General features: G+C 39.2%; 1 protein-coding gene and 1 long non-coding RNA gene across 2 annotated transcripts in view; both read left to right on the plus strand.

The window, feature by feature from the left end:
• Positions 1–4518: 4518 nt before the first annotated feature.
• The window catches only part of LOC126109386 (uncharacterized), a 142881-nt gene continuing 125377 nt past the window's right edge, over positions 4519–22022 (plus strand). Inside the window, exon 1 of the mRNA XM_049914408.1 lies at positions 4519–4701. The gene's annotated coding sequence lies outside the window, so the exon portion shown is untranslated. The remainder of the gene's footprint in view (positions 4702–22022) is intronic.
• Positions 8357–22022, plus strand: part of LOC126109387 (uncharacterized) — a 59593-nt gene continuing 45927 nt past the window's right edge. Inside the window, exons 1-3 of the long non-coding RNA XR_007523683.1 lie at positions 8357–8521; positions 8630–8910; positions 18425–18756. This is a non-coding gene — a long non-coding RNA (uncharacterized LOC126109387). The remainder of the gene's footprint in view (positions 8522–8629; positions 8911–18424; positions 18757–22022) is intronic.

The following is a 22022-nucleotide window of genomic DNA, read 5'->3' on the forward strand; positions in this document are numbered from 1 at the left end:
GTGTTATGACCAGTTTGTACTAAGACGCTTTTACCGATATGTATATGGATTAAAATAGTTTATGCTACCACTAAATCTCTTTCCGCTTAGCCAAGCATTGCAATGTAAATAACACGACTTCACGCACTGCACCAATTTACCAATCTTTGTTGTAGGTATAATCGATGACTGTTCTGTACTAAATTACGACAACTTCAATTTTACTTGCAGTAGCTGAGGACACTCTTTCCATATATGAAATCATTTAACTGTTTAGAATATCTACCTTCTATATATTTATCGTGGATCCACTCAATCAATGAACTTTTGATCAGGTAACCTTACAAATACCAGCATATACTAGTGTCCTTCAAAGCAGTATTAAGATCTCTGAATTTCACCCTTTGCTTTTCTCATAAAATATACATACCCACACCAGATACTAATTGAGTACATGTAAGGTTTATTTTAATCCAAGAAAACTTGATTTTATTGTCTCTAGGTATTTCAATACACTTTTATTCATGTAAGTGTACTATAGCCATCAAATACTATACCCCCAAAACACGAAAATTCAGCTATAGACAAAATTAAACAAAACCACTAAGTGCCACCGCCACTTTAAATCTAAGCTTAAGTAACAATTTAAAACAATTCTGAACCTCTTCAGGCATTGACGATACGCGACCTACTAAGTTCCCTACTTGAATTCGGAGACTCGGCACTTTAGCTAATCAAGGTTTTGTTTAGCTGTTTCCTGCTTGTAAAATGGTTCCTTTATTTTCTCGTCGCTTATCCACTCAACTGCTGCTGCACTCTATCACGATATAGTGAAACACTTCGTATTTATCCAGCTAATTCTCGGTCCACTGTAAGATAGTGGTATTTAGACAACAACTACGAACATGTCTTTGAGGCTTTCCCTTCTCGACACACACCAACCACTACCAAACCACTTCAACAAAATGGCTAACAACCTAATTATCTCTGGGCGACCTGTGACCACTAAATCGTACAACACGGACAGGAAATCGGTTCCACCGGTTCCCAAAACCTGAGCACCTACAAAACCACTTCTCTCCCTAACCAGGCTCACGCTGGATTTACCACAGCAAACTTTACGACCGAAACTGTCCACAAGACGACAATCAATTGATAGCTCGTGCACCTAAACTCGCCAAAACCAGTGTATCACCAGAGACTATTCAGAAAATCCCACAGAATCTCTGTATATTCTGTTGCTCAGCATTGGGAGGAAACAACCATCACAGCCACGCATATGAGCAGGGGCCTAACAGAATAAATAGCCACACTGCCTCCGCGAACTGTACCCAAATTAAAATACTGTTACTACCAATCAAATCTCCTTTCCCTCTCCAAGACACACACAGATATATCCACTTAGTCAGTGAGATATCTACATTGGAACTAACAAACTCTTTACGTCATACCATTGGAACCATTTAAAACGAACAAACACGCAGGGCCAACTTTTGACAATTAATTAATTATTCGTTGCTGCTGTCTGTTCCGTACGACAGCGCCCAGCTGCTGCGCGTCGCTCAGGCAGCATCTCTGTACCCAGCGATGGCGAGTAGTTGCACCGCTGAGGTCGCGAGTGCTCACCACCTGTTTTTTTCGTCGGCGCTCTCGGATCATCTACAACATATTTTTTTCTTAATACATCATACATATATATTTACAGTAACCGTCATATGTTATTAGTAAGTTATCAGGTAGGATGCTCAGCACTAGTAAGGGCGAACGTAACTCGTGTGTTTTGACACAACACAGGCCGTCCGTCTCACCCTCTCTGTATGCAGACGACTTCTGAATTTTGTACTGCTCCACCAGCGCTGGTGTTGTTGAGCGGCTCCTACAGGGAGCCATTCACAAGGCAGAGTCATGGTCTCTGGCCTATGGCTTCCAGTTTTTGGCTGCTAAGTCGTGTGTCATGCAGTTCTGTTGGCATCGTAACGTTCATCTAGACCCAGAACTTTACCTTCATGACGATCCACTCACTGTAGTGGAGACACATCGATTCTTAGGACTGATTTTCGATGCCTGATTGACTAGCTACCCCACCTTCGTCAGCTTAAGCAGAAGCGCCAGCAGCACCTCAATGCCCTCCGCTGCCTGAGCAACACCAACTGTGGTGCAGATTGCTCTACTCTGCTGCAGCTCTACAAAGCCCTTGTTCAATCCCGCCTTGATTATGGGAGTCTCATTTATGGTTCAGTGGTGCCCTCAGCATTGCATGTACTCGACCAAGTGCACCACTGTGGCATACGCCAAACAACAGGAGCTCTTAGAACGAGTCCAGTGACCATTGTCCTGCTGGAGGCTGGAGACCTTTCATTGCAGATCCAACGTGCACAACTGCTCACCGGTTACGTTGCACGCATTCGTAGAACTCCTTAGCATCCGAATTACCATCTCCTTTTTCCACCCATGGCAGTTCATCTCCCGCACCGGCGGCCCAGGATAGGACTAACAACTGCGGTACATCTGCAATCCCTTCTGTCTGAACTGGAGTCCTTCCCTTCACCACCTCCCATCCAGGTCTGTCTGCATACACCTCAATGGTGTAAACCTAGGCCGCAGATTCGCCTGGACCTTTCGCATGACCCTAAGGACTCAGTTACTCCTGTCGCTCTCTGTTGTCACTTCCACTAGATTCTTGACATGTTTCGGGTCTCTGAAGTGGTTTACACCGACAGCTCGATAGCTGATGGTCATGTTGGCTTCACCTACGTCCACAGAGGCCATTTTGAACAGCATTCCTTGCCCGATAACTGCAGTATATTCACTGCAGAGCTGGTGGCCAACTCTCGTGCACTTCAGTTTATCCGTTCATGCCCCGGGGAATCGTTTCTCTGTGTACTGACTCCATAAGCACCCTACGAGCTATCGACCAATGCTACCCTCACCATCCTTTGGTAGCGTCCATCCAGGAGTCCATCTATGCCCTGGACTCGTCCCATCGTTCAGTGGTGTTTGTGTGGACCCCAGGACACGTCGGCATCCCAGGCAACGAACGTGCTGACAGGCTGCCCAAACAGGCTACGCCGAATCTGCTTCTGGAGAAGGGGATCTCTGAACCTGACCTGCGTTCTGACTTATGCCACAGGGTTTTTTGGCTTTGGAAGACGGAATGAGCTAACAGTATACACGACAAACTGTGTGTCAGTAAGGAGACAACGAATGTGTGGAAGTCTTCCATGTGGGCCTCTCGCAGGGAATTAGTTGTTCTCTGCTGGCTCTGCATTGGCCTCTCTTGGGCGACCCACGGTTACCTACTGCGCCATGAAGACCCACCTGAGTGTCGGTGCGGTGCCCGGTTGACAGTGGCCCATATTCTGTTGCACTGTCCCACTTAAGCTGCCCAGTGACGAAATCTTGGGTTACCAGACTCGTTGCTGCTAATTTTACCTGACAATACCTCATCGGCTAATATAGTTTTACGTTTTATTCGTGAGGGTGGCTTTTATCATTTGATCTAAGTTTTAACGCGTGTCCTTTGTCCCTTTGTGTCCTCCACCTATTGCTTCTAGAGAGTATTTTTTAATGTGTTGCAGAGTGGCTGGCTTCTCCTTTCTTATCCTCATGTTAAGCCAGCCATGGTAATCTGCTTTGTTGTTTTAATCTCATCATGCCATATCTTGCCTTCCTACGGTTTTCTTGTCCCCTTTTGTCCATTTACATGTTTGTTGCCCTTCATCATACTTGTGATTTTTCCTTTCTTTTCGTTCCGAGTTGTCAGTCTCGTTTGTTTTATTCTCACACTTGTGGCATTATTTTATTCGAAACAAGGGACTGATGATCTTGTAGTTTGGTCCCTTTCCCCCTCTTTTAATCCAACCAACCATGGCGCAGATAGAAGAGTGTTGTGACACTTCTCAGTCGTCAAAAAAGGTTAAACTAAATAGTTCATCGTGTAGGGAATGTTCGAAACGCGTGATGAAAGGCACCTTTTGTGTGAAGTGTAACTACTGGTTTCACGAAAAATGTGCGAAAGTGAATTTAAAACTCATAAAAGACGAGTTTCCATGGTGGTGTCCACATTGTTTGCGTATTGAGATGGCTGAACTCGTAAGTACCGTGAACTCAAAAGAAGAAATTATGAAATTGCTTCAAAGTGACATTGAAGCGCTGAAGGCCGAAATTTTAGCATTGAAACAAGAAAATTCTGAACTAGTTATTGAAAGAAAATCCTGCATGTGTAAAAATCAATCCATTACTGAACAAAGTGGCAAACATCCGCATATGTGTAATATGGCGAATAATACCACAGAGAACTCTGTCAGTGAAACAAGTGATAAGTATAAATGGAAAACAGTTTCCTATAATAAGAAGGACAAACGTAAAAGTGCAACGAGCAAAGAAGAGGACAAAAACGATTTTCTGTGAATAGGTGATTCTTTATTAAAAAATGCTATTGTGCCGGACTGCAAGGTCGATGTTCGACCTGGAATCCGATCACATCAACTCAACAAACATTTTAAGAATGTATTGTCCACGAAAAGAAACACGGGCTAAACTGGTAACAAAACTTTAAGTACCGACGATTACAGAGGTGTCTTAATCCATGTGGGCACAAACTCCATCCGCAGTAACAGTGAGGAAGAAATCGTGAATGAAACACAGAATCTGATTAGATCGGCGAAAACTGTATACCCAACATCCAGGCTGGTAATTAGTGGAATTATTCATCGAAGATCGGTAAGTGATACTTACATCAACAGGATAAATACCGTCATTAGGGAACAGTGCAACAGACTCGGTGCAGTATTCATTGACCCAAACAAATTCTTAAACTGCAAGTGTCTGGGAAAAGATGGCCTGCACTTGAATAGATTAGGCTCTGTGAACATTAGTAAAATGTTCATAGACGTGTGTAAAGTCCTAAGAAGCAAGGGAAACTAATTCATTCTGATAGGGGTGACAAAGAAAAAATTCAAACTGAAAATAAAAAGTTTAGATATCAAACAAAGGATGCACGTGAAATAGCTAAAAGCAAAAATGATCTATTGATGCACTGGAATATAAATGGCTTAGGGGCAGAACTACCAAATCGTAAATTCTCAAAAATCGACAAACTAAAAATTCTGCTTTCAGAATCCTTCAATATTAAAATAATCTGCCTAAATGAACACTGGTTATCAGAAGATAGTATAAAAGTACTAAATAGTATTACTAATTTTAAGGTAGCTGCTAGCTTTTGTAGAATAAGCAAACCTCGTGGAGGCTCCTGCATTCTTGTCAATTCTTCCATAAGTTATACAGTAAGAGATAGTTTTAATTATTTAAATGAAGAGAGCGTGTTTGAAAGTTGCTCTGTAGAAATAAGTGATCTGAATACACTGGTTATAGCAATGTACAGAATTCCTGGATGTGCGGTAACAAAAGTGTTTTTAGCCAAATTCGAATGCCTCCTGGATAAACTCCAGAAAGAAAGTAAGAAAAAAGTCGTTATAGCAGCAGACTTCAACTTAAATGTCTCAGTTGAAAGCAATGATTCCACAAAATTTCGTGACTTAATTCAGAAATCTGGTTTCAAGCTAAATTTTTCTGAAGGCACTAGGGAAAACAGCAGATCAGTGAGCTGCATTGATAATATTATTACTAACTACGAATTTGACAGTGGAAATAAGCACAAATACTGCATAGACTTGGGTATTTCAGATCACTCAGCTCTGTTTATTGAGCTCCCAAAAGCAAATAACCTAAAGCCTCAGGAAGTGTGTATAAAACAGGATCTCAGTAAAAGTAAAATGGGTTTATTCCGCAGTAAATTAAGTATAATAAGCTGGCCAGTAGACTACAATAGTTCAAGCTCAATAAACTATGACAAATTCTTCAATTGTTTCTTACAAGTATTTAATGAATCATTTCCTCGTAGATATAAGCAAAAGAAAGTTAATGGTAAACTCAAATGGATTACAACAGGAATAAAAATCTCTAGTGCCAGAAAGAGAGAGCTCCACAATGAGTTAAAATCAAACAGAAATCCGGATTTTGTTATTTATGTCAAACAGTATAAAGCTGTATTTAGGAAAGTTGTAGTGGCAGCTAAAAAAATGGCAAATAATAAATTCATACGAGAACACAGAAATAAGACAAAAGCAGTGTGGTCAGTTGTTCAGTCTGAACTAGGAGCCAAAGTAAAAATTCATGAGATTTTGAAAATTAGACATGAAAATGAAATTATAGTAAACCCTGTTCAGATGTCAAGTTGTTTCAATGAATTCTTCCTAAATGTAGCACGATCGGATGTGGATATGACATTCTATCAGGGCATCACAAATTTGGAAAACAGCCAGAACACATCTTTTAAACAATTTGAAAAAATCACCCAAAGGTATATGGAAAAGGAAATATTGTCTCTAAAAAACAAAACCTCACATGGGTGGGATGAAATATCAACATCTGTAATCAAGTATGTGTATGATATTATTTCCCAACCACTGTCAACTATTATAAATCAATCTTTTGAACAGGGATGCTTTCCAGAGGTATTGAAATATGGTGAGATCAAACCTCTGTTCAAGAAAGGATCGACAGAAGATATGGGGAATTACCGCCCTATCTCTCTCTTGCCGGTCTTCTGTAAAGTGTTTGAAAAGAATTGCAGCAAAACAAATTAATAACTTTTTTACTGTAAATGATATAATTTCTAAAAACCAATTATGATTCCAACAGGGTAAAAGCACTGTGAATGCTATAAATGAGTTTATCCAAAAAATATGCTCCACGTTAGATAAAGGTGGAAAGGTCACAGGTATATTCTGTGATATGACTAAAGCTTTTGATTCAGTGAACCATGCATTACTCCTCCACAAATTACAGATGTATGGAATCAGAGACACTGCTTTAAAATGGTTTAGCTCTTACCTGTCACATAGGAAACAAAGAGTAATTTTAACTTCAAATGGAACTAATTATTAATCAGACTGGAAAACAGTTCCCCAAGGAGTCCCACAAGGTTCGATATTGGGTCCCTATCTGTTTCTTTTTTACGTGAATGACCTACCACTTGCTATTGATGTTCATTCAGTCTTATTTGCTGATGATACATCAGTTCTAATTGAAAATAAGGTATCTGAAAACATTCCAGAAAAAGCCAAAAATACTTTAGAAAAACTTGAATCTTGGTTCTGTCAAAATGGACTAAAACTAAATGTAACTAAAACAAAAATGATGCAATTTAAAGCTAAATCAGTAAAAAGGAGTGAAATAAAGATAACTTGCAATGATCAGGATATCACAGGAGCAAACCACGTGAAGTTCGTAGGCCTAAATCTTGAAAAAAATTTGAATTGGAAGGTACACATAGATTACTTAGCAAATAAACTGAACAACTTAGCATTTGCAATGTGTATTTTGTCAGGTGCCACAAACATGGATACCAGAAAGATAGTTTGTCACTGCTACTTTGAGTCAGTTATTCGTTATGGCATAATCTTCTGAGGAAATTCAGCAAATGTCACTAGGCTCCTAGTATTACAAAAGAAAGTAATTAGAAACATGTGTGTTGCAAAAAAACGGGAATCCTGTCGACCACTGTTAAAAAATTTAAAAATACTATCTATCCCCTCACTTTACATATATGAGATGGTGGTGTTCCTATATAGAAATCAACATACACTAGACACTTTCCGTTTTGACCACAACTACAGCACTCGCCACAGAGATAACTTCAAACTTCCAACACATCGTTTAAAACTTTATGCCCAAATGCCAGAGTATATGGGGTTAAAAGTTTTCAATAAAATAAAAGGCAGTAATATATTTAAAATGGAGATTGGTTCACTGAAGAGATTGCTCTTTACACTTCTGGTGGAAAAGAGTTATTAATCTGTCGATGAATTCATTGAGGACAGCTTCACAATCTGAACACAGGGATTGTATTACATGTATTATTTTATGTACATGTGTAGCTGTAACTTAGAAATGTAAAATATAATGTAAACTTTTGCATTTCTCTTAAAAAAGTGAAAAAAAGTTTCTTTTGTAAACCTTGATATGTCTCCTGTACATCAAATCAAATGATTTGAAAATTGTATGTCATGAGATGAATAAACCACATATCACATATCACTACACTACTGGCTCCAGGGATTTTGCTGCCCCATACGGAACTTCCGAGCGCTGTTATTCGTGTATGACGTTATATCGTTCCACTCGGATCGTTACATTTAACTTAACTTTCTATTGCCTGGAGTTCATTTGATAAAAGAATATAACAGTTTCCAACTTCACAAAATTTATTGACAACTGAACTGCATACTCGTCACGTTAACAAAACCAGTGATCTCTTTGAGGTTTGAGCACACTGAACGAAACACTGACGTACATATTTCACAGATCTCTTTGACTTACTGACAAAAACAACAACTTACTCTCTTGGAGATCTGCTGCATCACTTTATAAAGATTTTTAACAATAAATTTCAAAATAACGTATTATTATTTTTGTAAAATTTTGATGTTACAATTAAAATTTACGAAACGTATAGGAATTGATGTTACAGCTGAATAAGGTATAAAATACGATATAGTATGACATAAATTATATTTGTAGTTTTAAATAAAAAAAATCAATCTGAACTTTAATCACAATAATGTCCCTTGTATTATTTTAATTACAGTTTGGATTTGGTTACTAACATTCAGTGACAGTACAAATTTTGTAGTCATCTGACTACATACGTAAAATTTACAAATAGGGCATCAAATTCTGAAAATGGGGAAGTTGTGTGATGTAAACGATTGCAGAGTTAATTAGGAATGCAATTACAAAGGATATTAATTACAGAGGAGGACATGAAGTAGATAACAAAAGGAAATACATCGCTTGGTAATAACTTCTAAGCTGTTTCTCAGGATAATGATGTTTTCTGTGTCAACCCACCAATCAACTGCAATTAAGGTAATTAGAGGTGCCAGCCGCTTATGCGAACATTTCCACAGCCTCTTAATATTTGCCGCCAGATATTTAACGCTTCAATTTCTTGATTAAACATCTAACTCAGCACCTGTACATAGTTTTGTTAATGACACCAATCTCCTGGAAATCATGATAATATACGTCTTTCCAGAACATTCTATATACTTTGACAATGAATATCAAGTGTTTTAGCAAATTTGACAGAATGATATATATAAAAAGACACGCGCACAAGTCCATAGGAAGCACTGACTCGTGCGACAGCCAACCGGATGCATACAAAAATGGTATCATCGGTCACTTCATTAGAGTCTTGGGGAAGGCTGTATCGTTGTAACGTCTTATTTTCACATATCACTCATACTTGTACAACTTTTTCGTGTAAGTATGTCTATAAGAGCGGAGCTAGGTACGGGGCACCGTTCAGCAGAACTGAAGTGAAATGTACAACATTTTGAGTTTTACTGATAACACCAAAAGAAATTATGCAACAAAAGTTAAATTGTAAGAAGTTATGTCACTTGCAGAATTTATAACATTTACTTTACTTTTTCTCCTTCCCAGAGCAGAGGGGAGTGCGTGGTGTGAGACCTGTAGTACTCGGTGCAGTTGGGCACTATGTTGTCACTACTGCCATAGAGAATGGAGAGTCACTTCAGTAAAAAAGCTTTATTTGCTGAAAAAAAGAAGTGTGTAGCTTGCTCGTGCCTTTTTAATGTGTCTGTGGTACAAAATGGGTAACACGATGGATTCAAAAGTTGGCAATCACCATCAGAAACAGACGTGCTGGAGTCTATAGGAAAGTTTTACAGGCAGCAAAAAGGTTAAGCAGTGATTTGTATACCAACAGGGGAAGAAGAAAATCAAAATCAGTTTTGGTGGTTGTAAACAGCAGCATAAGAAAATGTAAAACTAAAACCAATAATACCAAAAGTGTAGATAAAGTGATAGAAGATGCTCAGCAGGTTGCCAATATATTCAGTGAAAATTATCGTGAAGCGTTCCACATTTTTTTATGCCATAGGTGGTAAATCATTGGAAGCGGTAACGACCGTAAAATACTTAGGAGTTACTATCCGGAGCGATCTGAAGTGGAATGATCACATAAAACAAATAGTGGGAAAAGCAGGCGCCAGGTTGAGATTCATAGGAAGAATTCTAAGAAAATGTGACTCATCGACGAAAGAAGTAGCTTACAAAACGCTTGTTCGTCCGATTCTTGAGTATTGCTCATCAGTATGGGACCCTTACCAGGTTGGATTAATAGAAGAGATAGACATGATCCAGCGAAAAGCAGCGCGATTCGTCATGGGGACATTTAGTCAGCGCGAGAGCGTTACGGAGATGCTGAACAAGCTCCAGTGGCGGACACTTCAAGAAAGGCGTTACGCAATACGGAGAGGTTTATTATCGAAATTACGAGAGAGCACATTCCGGGAAGAGATGGGCAACATATTACTACCGCCCACATATATCTCGCGTAATGATCACAACGAAAAGATCCGAGAAATTAGAGCAAATACGGAGACTTACAAGCAGTCGTTCTTCCCACGCACAATTCGTGAATGGAACAGGGAAGGGGGGATCAGATAGTGGTACAATAAGTACCCTCCGCCACATACCGTAAGGTGGCTCGCGGAGTATAGATGTAGATGTAGATGTAAACGAAGCACCAAACCTGATTAAATGTAATAAAAATATGAAAGTACCAACTTGTAAAAACACAATGTTTCTGTACCCAGTAACAAAGTCTGAGGTGAGAACTGCTATTAATAAATTAAAAAATAAAATGTCTAATGGTACTAGACATATTTCCACAGGCATAAATTCACAGCTACCTGATATTATTAATATTTCTTCCAGGACAGAGGTGTTTCCATCAAAACTGAAGTTATCCATAATACAGCTACTCTACAAAAAAGATGATGATTTCAGAGGGAGAAGTGGGTGAGATTTCTATTGTATCAAATTGCATAGGTATGGCCTCTTCCATTCACAGCCTAGCGTCTTCTAATGAACACCTGGATCCTACTATATCCACAACATTTAGAAAATGATTGTTAAAAATATTTTCAACTTCTGACTTTTTGTTCGTAAAGTTTTCATTCAATTTGATGGTAATACTGTCTTCCTGTGCTCTTGGTTGACCTGTTTCTCTTTTAATAATATTCCAAATTGTTTTAATTTTACTATCAGAGTTGCTGATTTCAGACATGATACACATACTTCTGGATTTTTTAATAACTTTTCTTAATATAACACAGTAGTTTTTATAATGTTTGATAGTTTCTGGGTCACTACTCTTTCTTGCTGTCAGATACATTTCCCTTTTCCGGTTACAAGATATTTTTGTACCCTTAGTAAGCCATGGTTTGTTACAAGGTTTCTTACGAGTATATTTAACTATTTTCTTGGGGAAGCAGTTTTCAAATGCATTTACAAAAATGTCATGAAATAAATTATATTTTAAATTGGCATCAGGTTCACAGTACACCTCATCCCAGTCTAACTGCTGTAGGCTTTCCCTGAAATTTGCAATTGTTAAATCGTTGACTGAACGTACTACTTTGGAGGACTGTTTAGTATCGCTGAATGGAGCTATATCATATATTGTAACTAGCTGTGCACCATGATCAGAAAGACCATTCTCAACAGGCTGAGCATTTATCTGGTTAAACTTATCTTGGTCTATAAAGAAGTTATCTATCAGTGAGCTGCTATCCTTTACCACCCGAGTAGGAAAATCAATAACGGGTGTCAAATTGAAAGAACCGAGTAATACTTCAAGGTCATTTTTCCTATTACCTCTTTCAGAGAATCTACATTGAAGTCCCCACAAATAATAATTTGCTTCCCCCTGTCTGACAGATAGCACAACAAGGAGTCCAAATTTTTCAGAAATAGATGAAAATTTCCTGATGGGGACCTATATACAGTTACAATTATAAATGTGCCTTTATTTAATTTAAGCTCACAGGCACATGCTTCTATATGTTTCTCTACACAAAACTTTTTTGTTTCTATACTTTTTGCACAATGATAACTTTTGACATATATGGCAACTCCTCCTTTCTCCATATTTTCTCTCATTACATGTGCAGAGAGCTTATATCCACTTACATTTACCTTATCCATATCAGTAACAATGTGATGCTCAGACAGGCATAGTATATCTATTTCATCCTCAGCTTCTAAATCTTCTAAACAAACCAGAAGCTCATCTATTTTATTCTTTAAACTCCCAATATTTTGATGAAATATACTTACATTATTTTTAATTATACTTTTATGAGAACCTTTCCTTATTCTAGCATTTGCAGTACTCTCCTGTCTGAGTTTCTCATTGAGCTTAGGCCTAGTTGCTATACCAGTGGTCACATGGTGTTCAGAGAGGCAGATTATGTCAACTGGGTTGGGTGACTTTAATTCATCAATGCAATTACCTAGGACTGAGATACAACTTGGTGAAGATAAAATTTCTGGTGATTGGTGAAAATTTATAATTGACAGCTGTGATTGGTGATCCAAAATGGAAAATATTGAAATAAACGATATCGGAATTGAAAAACAACTGCTATCACTTAGTAGCGGAAAAGCATCCGGACCAGACGAGATACCCTTAAGATTCTACAGTGATTATGCTAAAGAACTTGCCCCCTTTCTATCTGCAATTTATCGTAGATCGCTGGAAGAACGTAAAGTACCTAGCGACTGGAAGAAAGCGCGGGTCGTTCCCATTTTCAAGAAGGGTCATAAATCAGATGCGAATAATTATAGGCCTATTTCGCTTACGTCAATCTGTTGTAGAATAATGGAACATGTTTTGTGTTCTCGTATTATGACGTTCTTAGATAATACAAATCTCCTTCATCATAACCAACATGGATTCCGCAAACAGAGATCATGTGAAACTCAGCTCGCCCTATTTGCCCAAGAAATTCACAGTGCCGTAGACACTGGCGAGCAGATTGATGCCGTATTCCTGGACTTCAGGAAGGCATTTGATACGGTTCCGCACTTACGTTTAATGAAAAAAATACGAGCTTACGGAATATCGGACCAGGTTTGTGATTGGATTCAGGATTTCCTAGAAGAAAGAACACAACATGTCATTCTTAACGGTTCAAAATCTGCAGATGTAGAGGTAATTTCGGGAGTACCGCAAGGAAGCGTGATAGGACCTTTATTGTTTACAATATACATAAATGACTTAGTTGACAACATCGGTAGCTCCGTGAGGCTATTTGCAGATGACACGGTTGTCTACAAGAAAGTAGCAACATCAGAAGACTCGTACGTACTCCAGGAAGACCTGCAGAGGATTAATGCATGGTGCGACAGCTGGCAGCTTTCCCTAAACGTAGATAAATGTAATATAATGCGCATACATAGGGGCAGAAATCCATTCCAGTACGATTATGCCATAGGTGGTAAATCATTGGAAGCGGTAACGACCGTAAAATACTTAGGAGTTACTATCCGGAGCGATCTGAAGTGGAATGATCACATAAAACAAATAGTGGGAAAAGCAGGCGCCAGGTTGAGATTCATAGGAAGAATTCTAAGAAAATGTGACTCATCGACGAAAGAAGTAGCTTACAAAACGCTTGTTCGTCCGATTCTTGAGTATTGCTCATCAGTATGGGACCCTTACCAGGTTGGATTAATAGAAGAGATAGACATGATCCAGCGAAAAGCAGCGCGATTCGTCATGGGGACATTTAGTCAGCGCGAGAGCGTTACGGAGATGCTGAACAAGCTCCAGTGGCGGACACTTCAAGAAAGGCGTTACGCAATACGGAGAGGTTTATTATCGAAATTACGAGAGAGCACATTCCGGGAAGAGATGGGCAACATATTACTACCGCCCACATATATCTCGCGTAATGATCACAACGAAAAGATCCGAGAAATTAGAGCAAATACGGAGACTTACAAGCAGTCGTTCTTCCCACGCACAATTCGTGAATGGAACAGGGAAGGGGGGATCAGATAGTGGTACAATAAGTACCCTCCGCCACACGCCGTAAGGTGGCTCGCGGAGTATAGATGTAGATGTAGATGTAGAATGTGCTAGAATTGTGCTGTTTAATTTCTTTCCTAAACTGAAGATTAATTTCAATCCTGACCTCTCGTAGAACTTGACATCTTTCTGTCTTACCAATCCTAAAAAAGGTGCTGCTCCAACACCTGTAACCACTGGTATTTTACCATTCATGGCAATGCCTCCCCCCCTTAAATTTCCTGCTATTACCCCAGCCAGTTTCCCCTTCCCTTTCCTGTTGAGATGTAGGCCGTGCCTGGTATAGTCCCACCTACTGAGAGAATTAACAGGAACCACACCAATATGAGCTGTGGGGTATTCTTAGATTTATCAAAAGCATTTGATCTAATCGGCTGTGATTTTCTGCTTATGAAATTAGATTGTTACGGGGTCTGGGGACAGGCCTTCAGACGGTTGAAATCTTGTCACTATGATAGAGAAGAGTGTGTACAAGTAAGTCATGGAAAAAAAACTAGCTGTTGCGTGCCGCATGGTTCTGTATTAGGCCTTTTGTTGTTACTGGTATATATAAATGCTTTGGCAAACCACCTGTGGGCCACACACACAGTGGTGTTTGCCAACAACATGAGTGGTTTTATAAAAGGATGCATGGAGGATGACCTACATCAGAATGTCTCTAAGATGACAAGTGAGGCAGGAATATGGTTTGGAGTCACACTTTGGTCATAAATAAGGAAAAAAAAATGGTATGAATGAATTTCAGTAATATTAGAAGTCAGCTAGTTGCAGAATCAAAGCTGAGTTAGGTAACTATGTTTTTGCACAAGCTCCATCCACAAAATTTTTGGGCATACAGATGGATGAGCACTTGGAATGGGAGAAATATCTATAATATTTTTGAATAAGTAATTAAGTAAATGGCATTATGTACTGAGAATGCTTCAGGACTGCTGTAAAATATTTGTGTGGCTATTATGCTTACATGAACAGCTTGCTTAGATGATCTTATGGAGAAATACTGGTATGGCAAAACAAACTTTGAAACTCCAAGAAAGAGCTGTAAGAATAATGAAAGTAGTAAAAGAATTTAGAATAATACACTTCCTGGCTTATACATTTATAAATGTACTTTCTGAAAGCTCACAAAGGAATTTTCGACATTGAACCTATCAGGTTCATAACTACAAAACAAGGATCAGTGGGACTTTCACAGGTAGACGCCCAAAAAAGTATATGTTATATAACAGGAATACTTTTTAGTGCACTGCCTGCTACAATAAAGACAATTAAAGAATTTCATAAATTCAAAGTGAGCTAAAACAACTTTTAATAAATTGAATGGAAAGACAACTGTAGTCGAATATTGAGAAGGAGAGCTTTCTGAACTGCTTCAACCACAATTTATGACTCAAAACAAGGAGTTTTTTTAAAGTCCTTTCAGTACTGTAGCAAACACTAATAGTTATGTCCTAAATAAAGTTATTCCAACACAAACAGTGTGAAATGCAATGAAACTGGATAAGCACTACTCACAACACAGTTTAGTTGTTTCAGCTCCAAACAAAGGTGTGATAGGTGTCATCCATATTCCATTATTGTAATATTAATGTCTGGATTGAACACTGAGAAAGACAAGGGAAGGAGGGAAAACTTAAATGAAGTTACCTGTTAATGTCATTGTTGAGTCGATAATGTATATTTTGACACACTAGGACTTGAGTTTCATGCCTGTCTGTGTGCCTGATATGAACATGAGTCTCTTGTGTATTTCCAATATTCATTATTCTGTTAAAGAATAAAAATGTCGCCTCGAAATAATAACAGCACAAGTCAAATTACACTGTTTTTTGTCCCTTTAGTACATAACACACTTCCGTAACGGTGCCTGTACTCAGCCAGTCTTGTGTTACGTTAGTTTTGGATTCACACTCAAGTAACCATTGCTACACTACATTTCCATACTAATTAATCAGGTAATCACTAATCACAGAAGCTCTTTCATATACATTCTAAAATCAATATATTTATCCAGAACAATTACTGATTCAGTAATATGACATTGTTGCAAACATAAATCTCATAATTAATCCCGTGCCACTTTTCGCAAAATAACGGAAACACTTTTCTTCAGTGATTTGACATAACACTTTTAACTCAATCTTTCTCCTAAATTCTTCATACTGTTTATTCATGATGTGGATGGACATCACTGCTCCATGCAGGAGCTCAACAATGGCTCTACTCACACACTGAGTCGGTGCAGTGTTGTTGCACAGCAGAACAATTCTCCCTCAGAGAGAATCCACACACAGCTTTAGAAGTTGCAAAAGCCAGCAATAAGTGAGGAGTACAATACTGATACATTACACCAACAGGACACCTTGCAAGCGGAAGCTGGTCGAGTGTTGTACACAGATGCAATGTGACCTTTATTATTACACAGGAAGTGTGATGCCCTATATCACAAACAAGCTGGTCATTCATATCAGTGGTGTAGTGAATGTAACTGGCACTGGGGTATGACATTTTATTTGCCCATCCCTCTCCCCCGCCAATTGGTGTCTGGGGCAAACCATTTATTGGATTACATGTTGTAATTGTTGTTGTTGTGGTCTTCAGTCCAGAGACTGGTTTGATGCAGCTCTCCATGCTACACTATCCTCTGTAAGCTTCTTTATCTCCCCATACCTACTGCAACCTACATCCTTATGAATCTGTTTAGTGTATTCATCTCTTGGTCTCCCTCTACAATTTTTACCCTCCGCACTGCCCTCCAATACTAAATTGGTGATCTCTTGATGCCTCAGAATATGTCCTGCACCTGATCCCTCCTTCTAGTCAAGTTGTGCCACAAATTTCTCTTCTCCCCAACTCCATTCAAAACCTGATAGAATTACAATGTCATCGGTGAGCCTCAAAGTTTTTATTTCTTCTCCATGGATTTTAATCACTACTCCAAATTTTTCTTTTTTTTCCTTTACTTCTTGCTCAATATACAGATTGAATAACATCGGGGATAGGCTACAACACTGTCTCACTCCCTTCCCAAACACTGCTTGCCTTTCGTGCCCCTCGACTCTAGTAACTGCAATCTGGTTTCTGTGCAAATTATAAATAGCCTTTCGTTCTCTGCCACCTCTAGAATTTGAAAGACAGTATTCCAGTCAACATTGTGAGAAACTTTCTCTAAGTCTACAAATGCTAGAAACATAGGTTTGCCTTTCCTTAATATATTTTCTAAGATAAGTCAGAGGGTCAGTATTGCCTCACGTGTTCCAACATTTCTACGGAATCCAACCTGATCTTTCCCTAGGATTGCTTCTACCAGTTTTCCCATTCGTCTGTAAAGAATTCGTGTTAGTATTTTACAGCCGTGGCTTAATAAACTGAAAAGTTTGGTAATTTTCACGTCTGTCAACACCTGCTTTCTTTGATATTGGAATTGTTATATTCTTCTTAAAGTCTGAGGGTATATCGCCTGTCTCAAACATCTTGCTCACCAGATGGTAGAGTTTTGTCAGGACTGTGACTCTCCCAAGGCTATCAGTAGCTCTAATGGAATGTTGTCTACTCCCAGGGCCTAGTTTTGACTTAGGACTTCCAGTGCTCTGTCAAACTCTCTACTCAGTATCATATCTCCCATTTCATCTTCATCTACATCCTCTTCCATTTCCATAATATTGTCCTCAAGAACATCGCCCTTGAGTAGACCCTCTATATACTCCTTCCAGCTTTCTGCTTTCCTTTCTTTGCTTACAACTGGGTTTCCATCTGAGCCTTGATACTCATGCAAGTGGTTCTTTTTTCTCCAAAGGTCTCTTTAATTTTGCTGTAGGCAGTATCTGTCTTATCCCTAATGAGATAAGCCTCTACATCCTGACATTTGTCCTCTAGCCATCCCTGCTTAGCCATTTTGCACTTCCTGTTGATCTCATTTTTGAGACGTTTGTATTCCTTTTTGCCAGCTTCATTTACTGCATTTTTATATTTTCTCCTTTCATCAATGAAATTCAGTATCTTTTCCAATACTCAAGGATTTCTATTAGCTCTCGTCTTTTTACCTACTTGATCCTCTGCTGCCTTCACTATTTCATCTCTCATAGCTACCCATTCTTCTTCTACTGTATTTCTTTCCCCCATTCTTGTCAATCGTTCCCTAATGCTCTCCCTGAAACTCCCTACAACCTCACGGCAGATATAACAGCAGATATAACCTTTAAGCTGTTACCTTTGGTAAGTAAAAATCCTCAGAGCCAAATTGTGCTCTGACTGGTGAGTCCTCAGTGTATGACAGCAAGAGAAATGGTATGTCCAATTGGTGTAACCGGTACCACTGTGTATTTGTGTTGAATGAATGTAGTACGACCTCATTTTGAACTGTGGTACACAGCATTTCTGTGTATGTTTTAAAATATGAAGTTATACTATGTTTTGCAGTATCTGTTTTGGTTGTTACCGATTATCTCCATGAGCTCTTCTGGTCTGCCTTAGGAAACATCAGGGAATGTCAGTATGGCCTTTTAACAGCTGTCCCTCCTCTACGTCTACTGCCCACAGGGACAACGTGTCAGATGTGCTGCCAGTTTCAAAACTTCAACTGAACATCTGGAGACACAGGGAAGGAGACGGTCCGGTAAGAATGGGCCGGAGCACTTCAGAACTGGTTAACAGAGGCACCACTATCTACCTGACGAACTGATGATGGAGATTTTCTCATACTTTAGCTTCAGTGAAAACATAGAAGTTCTACAAGAGGTGTGCACTCGATGGAAAATTCTGGCCCAGGATACTCACTTGTGGCTTGACTAGAAGAATGTTGTCAGGTAAGAAGACGATTCAGTGTTACTTAGCTGTAGTACTGCACAAAGGCTAGATTGGTTGTGAGTAAAAAAACTGTGCTTCAAAAATACAATGACTTTATTTCTCGAAATATGACTTGTTTCGTACTTTTTCAGGTATCTAGTACCAAATTGCTACACTAGATATAAAGTTTGCAAAATACGGGCAAAACAGTTGTAAGCTGGCAGTGCTATGTGATGAACAATAATTCCAGACTGGGTCTTGCATTCTGCAGTAGTCTGTGCTGTGACATCAAGATCTTTTGTGTCAACATTTTTGTGCGAAATCTTCTCACTGTTCAGACTGTGTCAGAATAGAGTTAAGTGTCGAACTTTTGAAGAGTAACACTGTCTTTTTCATCAGAAGATGACAGTTCGCTGGGAGAGATGTCCGCTTCCTGTGTAGTGGCATCTGAGCTCGGTGCCGGCCGAGTGACTTTGTTTGAAATACTAACTTATGATGGTGGTGATGTCACCCAGAGAGCAGGATTCACATGCGCTAATGTTGGAAAATGGTAATGGAGTCTTAATCCCCACTCCCACTCATCACCGTGCAGTGATTGAGAGATTGAGGGCCCCAATTTGAGGCAGTATGAACACCGAGAAGGTGGCGTTTTGGAACTTCCAACATGAGCGAAACTGTGTGCCTGAGTATAACCCAAACCCAGAATGTCATCTTTTGTGGGCAGTGGTCTTACTCCACAGCTTTACTTTTGGCATTTCCTCTTTCCTACTTTCCGAGCTTACAGAACTGTGGCACATACTTTGCCGGACCGGCACTCTCGAAAGAAAGGGAATTGCGGAGAAATGACTTATACACAGGATGGGCAATTGTTTCTAGTCTAAAGTTATGCAGGAGAGTTTGCATCAAATATAGGAATTGTGAGAGGTGTTGGCAGGAGTAAAGCTGTGAGTGCGGGTGACAATTCGTGAGGTGTGTCCAAGTAGTGAGGGTTCAAGTAGCATTCTGGTAAACAGCTTTAATACAGCTGCAGATTTCAGAAACGAGTTGAGTCGTACTTCTTTTGAATCAGTATTCATCCTCTGTTTATGTATTTGCATCAAATTAATATTGTTTGAAGCTTTAGTGACTGTATATGTAATGGACTTCACTGTCATAAGGTGCAGGATATCCCAACACTGATAATTCATCTCTGAATTAAATTGTTCTAGGTTCTTTCTTTGCTTGAACATTTTGAGTTGTTATTTGATGTAGAAGAAATAAGACCACCCAAGAATACTAATTTCTTGTGACATATCATATCTGGATGGTTATATCTGAAAAAATTTGCAGCATTCATTTTATGCAAATTTGGGCATGCTTGATTTTGACGTGCCCTTTTAATAACATAAATAAAGTTCTTTAGAAACTAGCCCCACTCAGTTATTTTCTTTTAATTGTTGCCATCAGAATCAGAGTTTCATTATAGGCAGTTGCTCTCATCATCTTTAATACAATTCAGTGACAGAATTTTACCTTTGACTGACAGATGAGTCCTGTTTTTCCTTGACGGCATGAGACAGAGTATTGTTCATTTAAATTTATCAATAAAGAAAATAATTTGTGTTGAAAAAATAGCTACCATTTTTCTCCAGTCGCTCGTTTCCACGTGAAAGGTCACGTCATCTGACACTGTGAAAATCCGTCGCATCTTGTGGACAGGAATATCGGCTCAGTATCCATTCAAAGAAAACCAGAAAATGTAATTTGTGTTTTGTAGTACTGTAGCATTTGTCATGAAATCTCGAAGCTATTTTGCCATTCACTGCTATTCTGGCTGCAGCTGAAAATGCCACAAGGCTCTGCATTCTATCCCCTACCATCAGTGTTACACCTTCAGTTTGCAGTGGATTTTTATCATTTGTCCAACCGATGCCAAAAACTACAAAAATATGGAAACAGAATGTGTTTGCACATATCAGAATGTTATCCCTCTGACAACAGAGTAATATCCACAAATCTCAAAAAAACTACACTCTCTCAGTTGTTTTCTTTGGAGATAGTAAGTAGCTGTTATAAAATCGTACCAAGAGTACATTTGGCAATTAAGAAACACTGTTGCAGTAAAAATACACTTCTGGGCATTTTGCAGGGTTGTCATATCTGTTTCATGCATAAAATGGAAATGATGACCCAGCAGAGCACCCTGAAGCACACTATCGATTGAACGTGCTAAGAAAACTTGAGAGATCACAGAATTTTACTAGTTTTGAGTTTCATCTAGTAAGAAATTGTGAACCGTCAGTCCTAATTTTATGAAGCTCAAGAGACATGCCACCCCTCATTCTTACTGCATGTCCCCAATACACACTGTCTCTCGATTACTGTTGACTCCACATGAAAAAGGGAAAAAATATTGAAACATGAATGTGATAAATACATTGCATAATGACATTAGGAATATTTTACTAGCTTTGTGCATGTGGAAAAGACAGCAATGCGACACCATGAGATTGATTATGAAGAAAGAATATAGTGATAGTGCCGTGTAGAAAAGGGGGGCTGGGGTGGCTCACAGTGGGTTAAGAGAGTGAGAGGGAGGGGAAACCTAAGGGGATTGGCAGGAGGTTACTCTTATATGAGGGGGAGACCTCACCCACCAAAGGGACAGTGAGGCGGTACATGTAAAGGGTGTGTCACTCTGTCAACTGCTTTCTTTCTTCGTTCCATTATTAAGTTGGCACAGTGCACGCCTCCTGAGTGTGTGCTGTAATTCACACTCGTCTACCCCTTCATCTTAACACTTTGAGGTTCACGTCACAAATTTCTCTTCTCCACTCTCTCCCATCCACTGGTTCAGTTTGCTGTAGTTCAAAACCCATTGTAACATTAGATTTACACATACGTACAGACATCAGAACCCACTGTACAATGCATGGCAGAGCGTACCCTGTGCCACTTCTAGTTGGTTTCTTTCCCATTCGACTCGTGAATAGAGCGAGGGAAAAACAATTGTCTGTATGCCTGATCCTTACATCTGCAGTCAGCAGCTTCAAATCACAAACACTTGAGCTGTACTCAAGAATAGGTCACACTAGCATATTATTTGTGGTCTCCTTTAGAAATGAACTACACTTTCCGAAAATTCTCTCAGTAAATCAACGCTGTAGTAGGAAATGTAGGCACAAATACATTCAGCAGGTTCAAATGGAAGTCGGGTGCGGTAGTTACACAGAGGTGAGGAGACTCGCACGGAGAGCTGCATCCGACCGGTCCTCGTACTCGAGATGACTAGAGGTTCGGCTGACAT

Source organism: Schistocerca cancellata, chromosome 12 (genome assembly GCF_023864275.1).
Source record: "Schistocerca cancellata isolate TAMUIC-IGC-003103 chromosome 12, iqSchCanc2.1, whole genome shotgun sequence".
NCBI classification, from domain to species: Eukaryota; Metazoa; Arthropoda; class Insecta; order Orthoptera; family Acrididae; genus Schistocerca; species Schistocerca cancellata.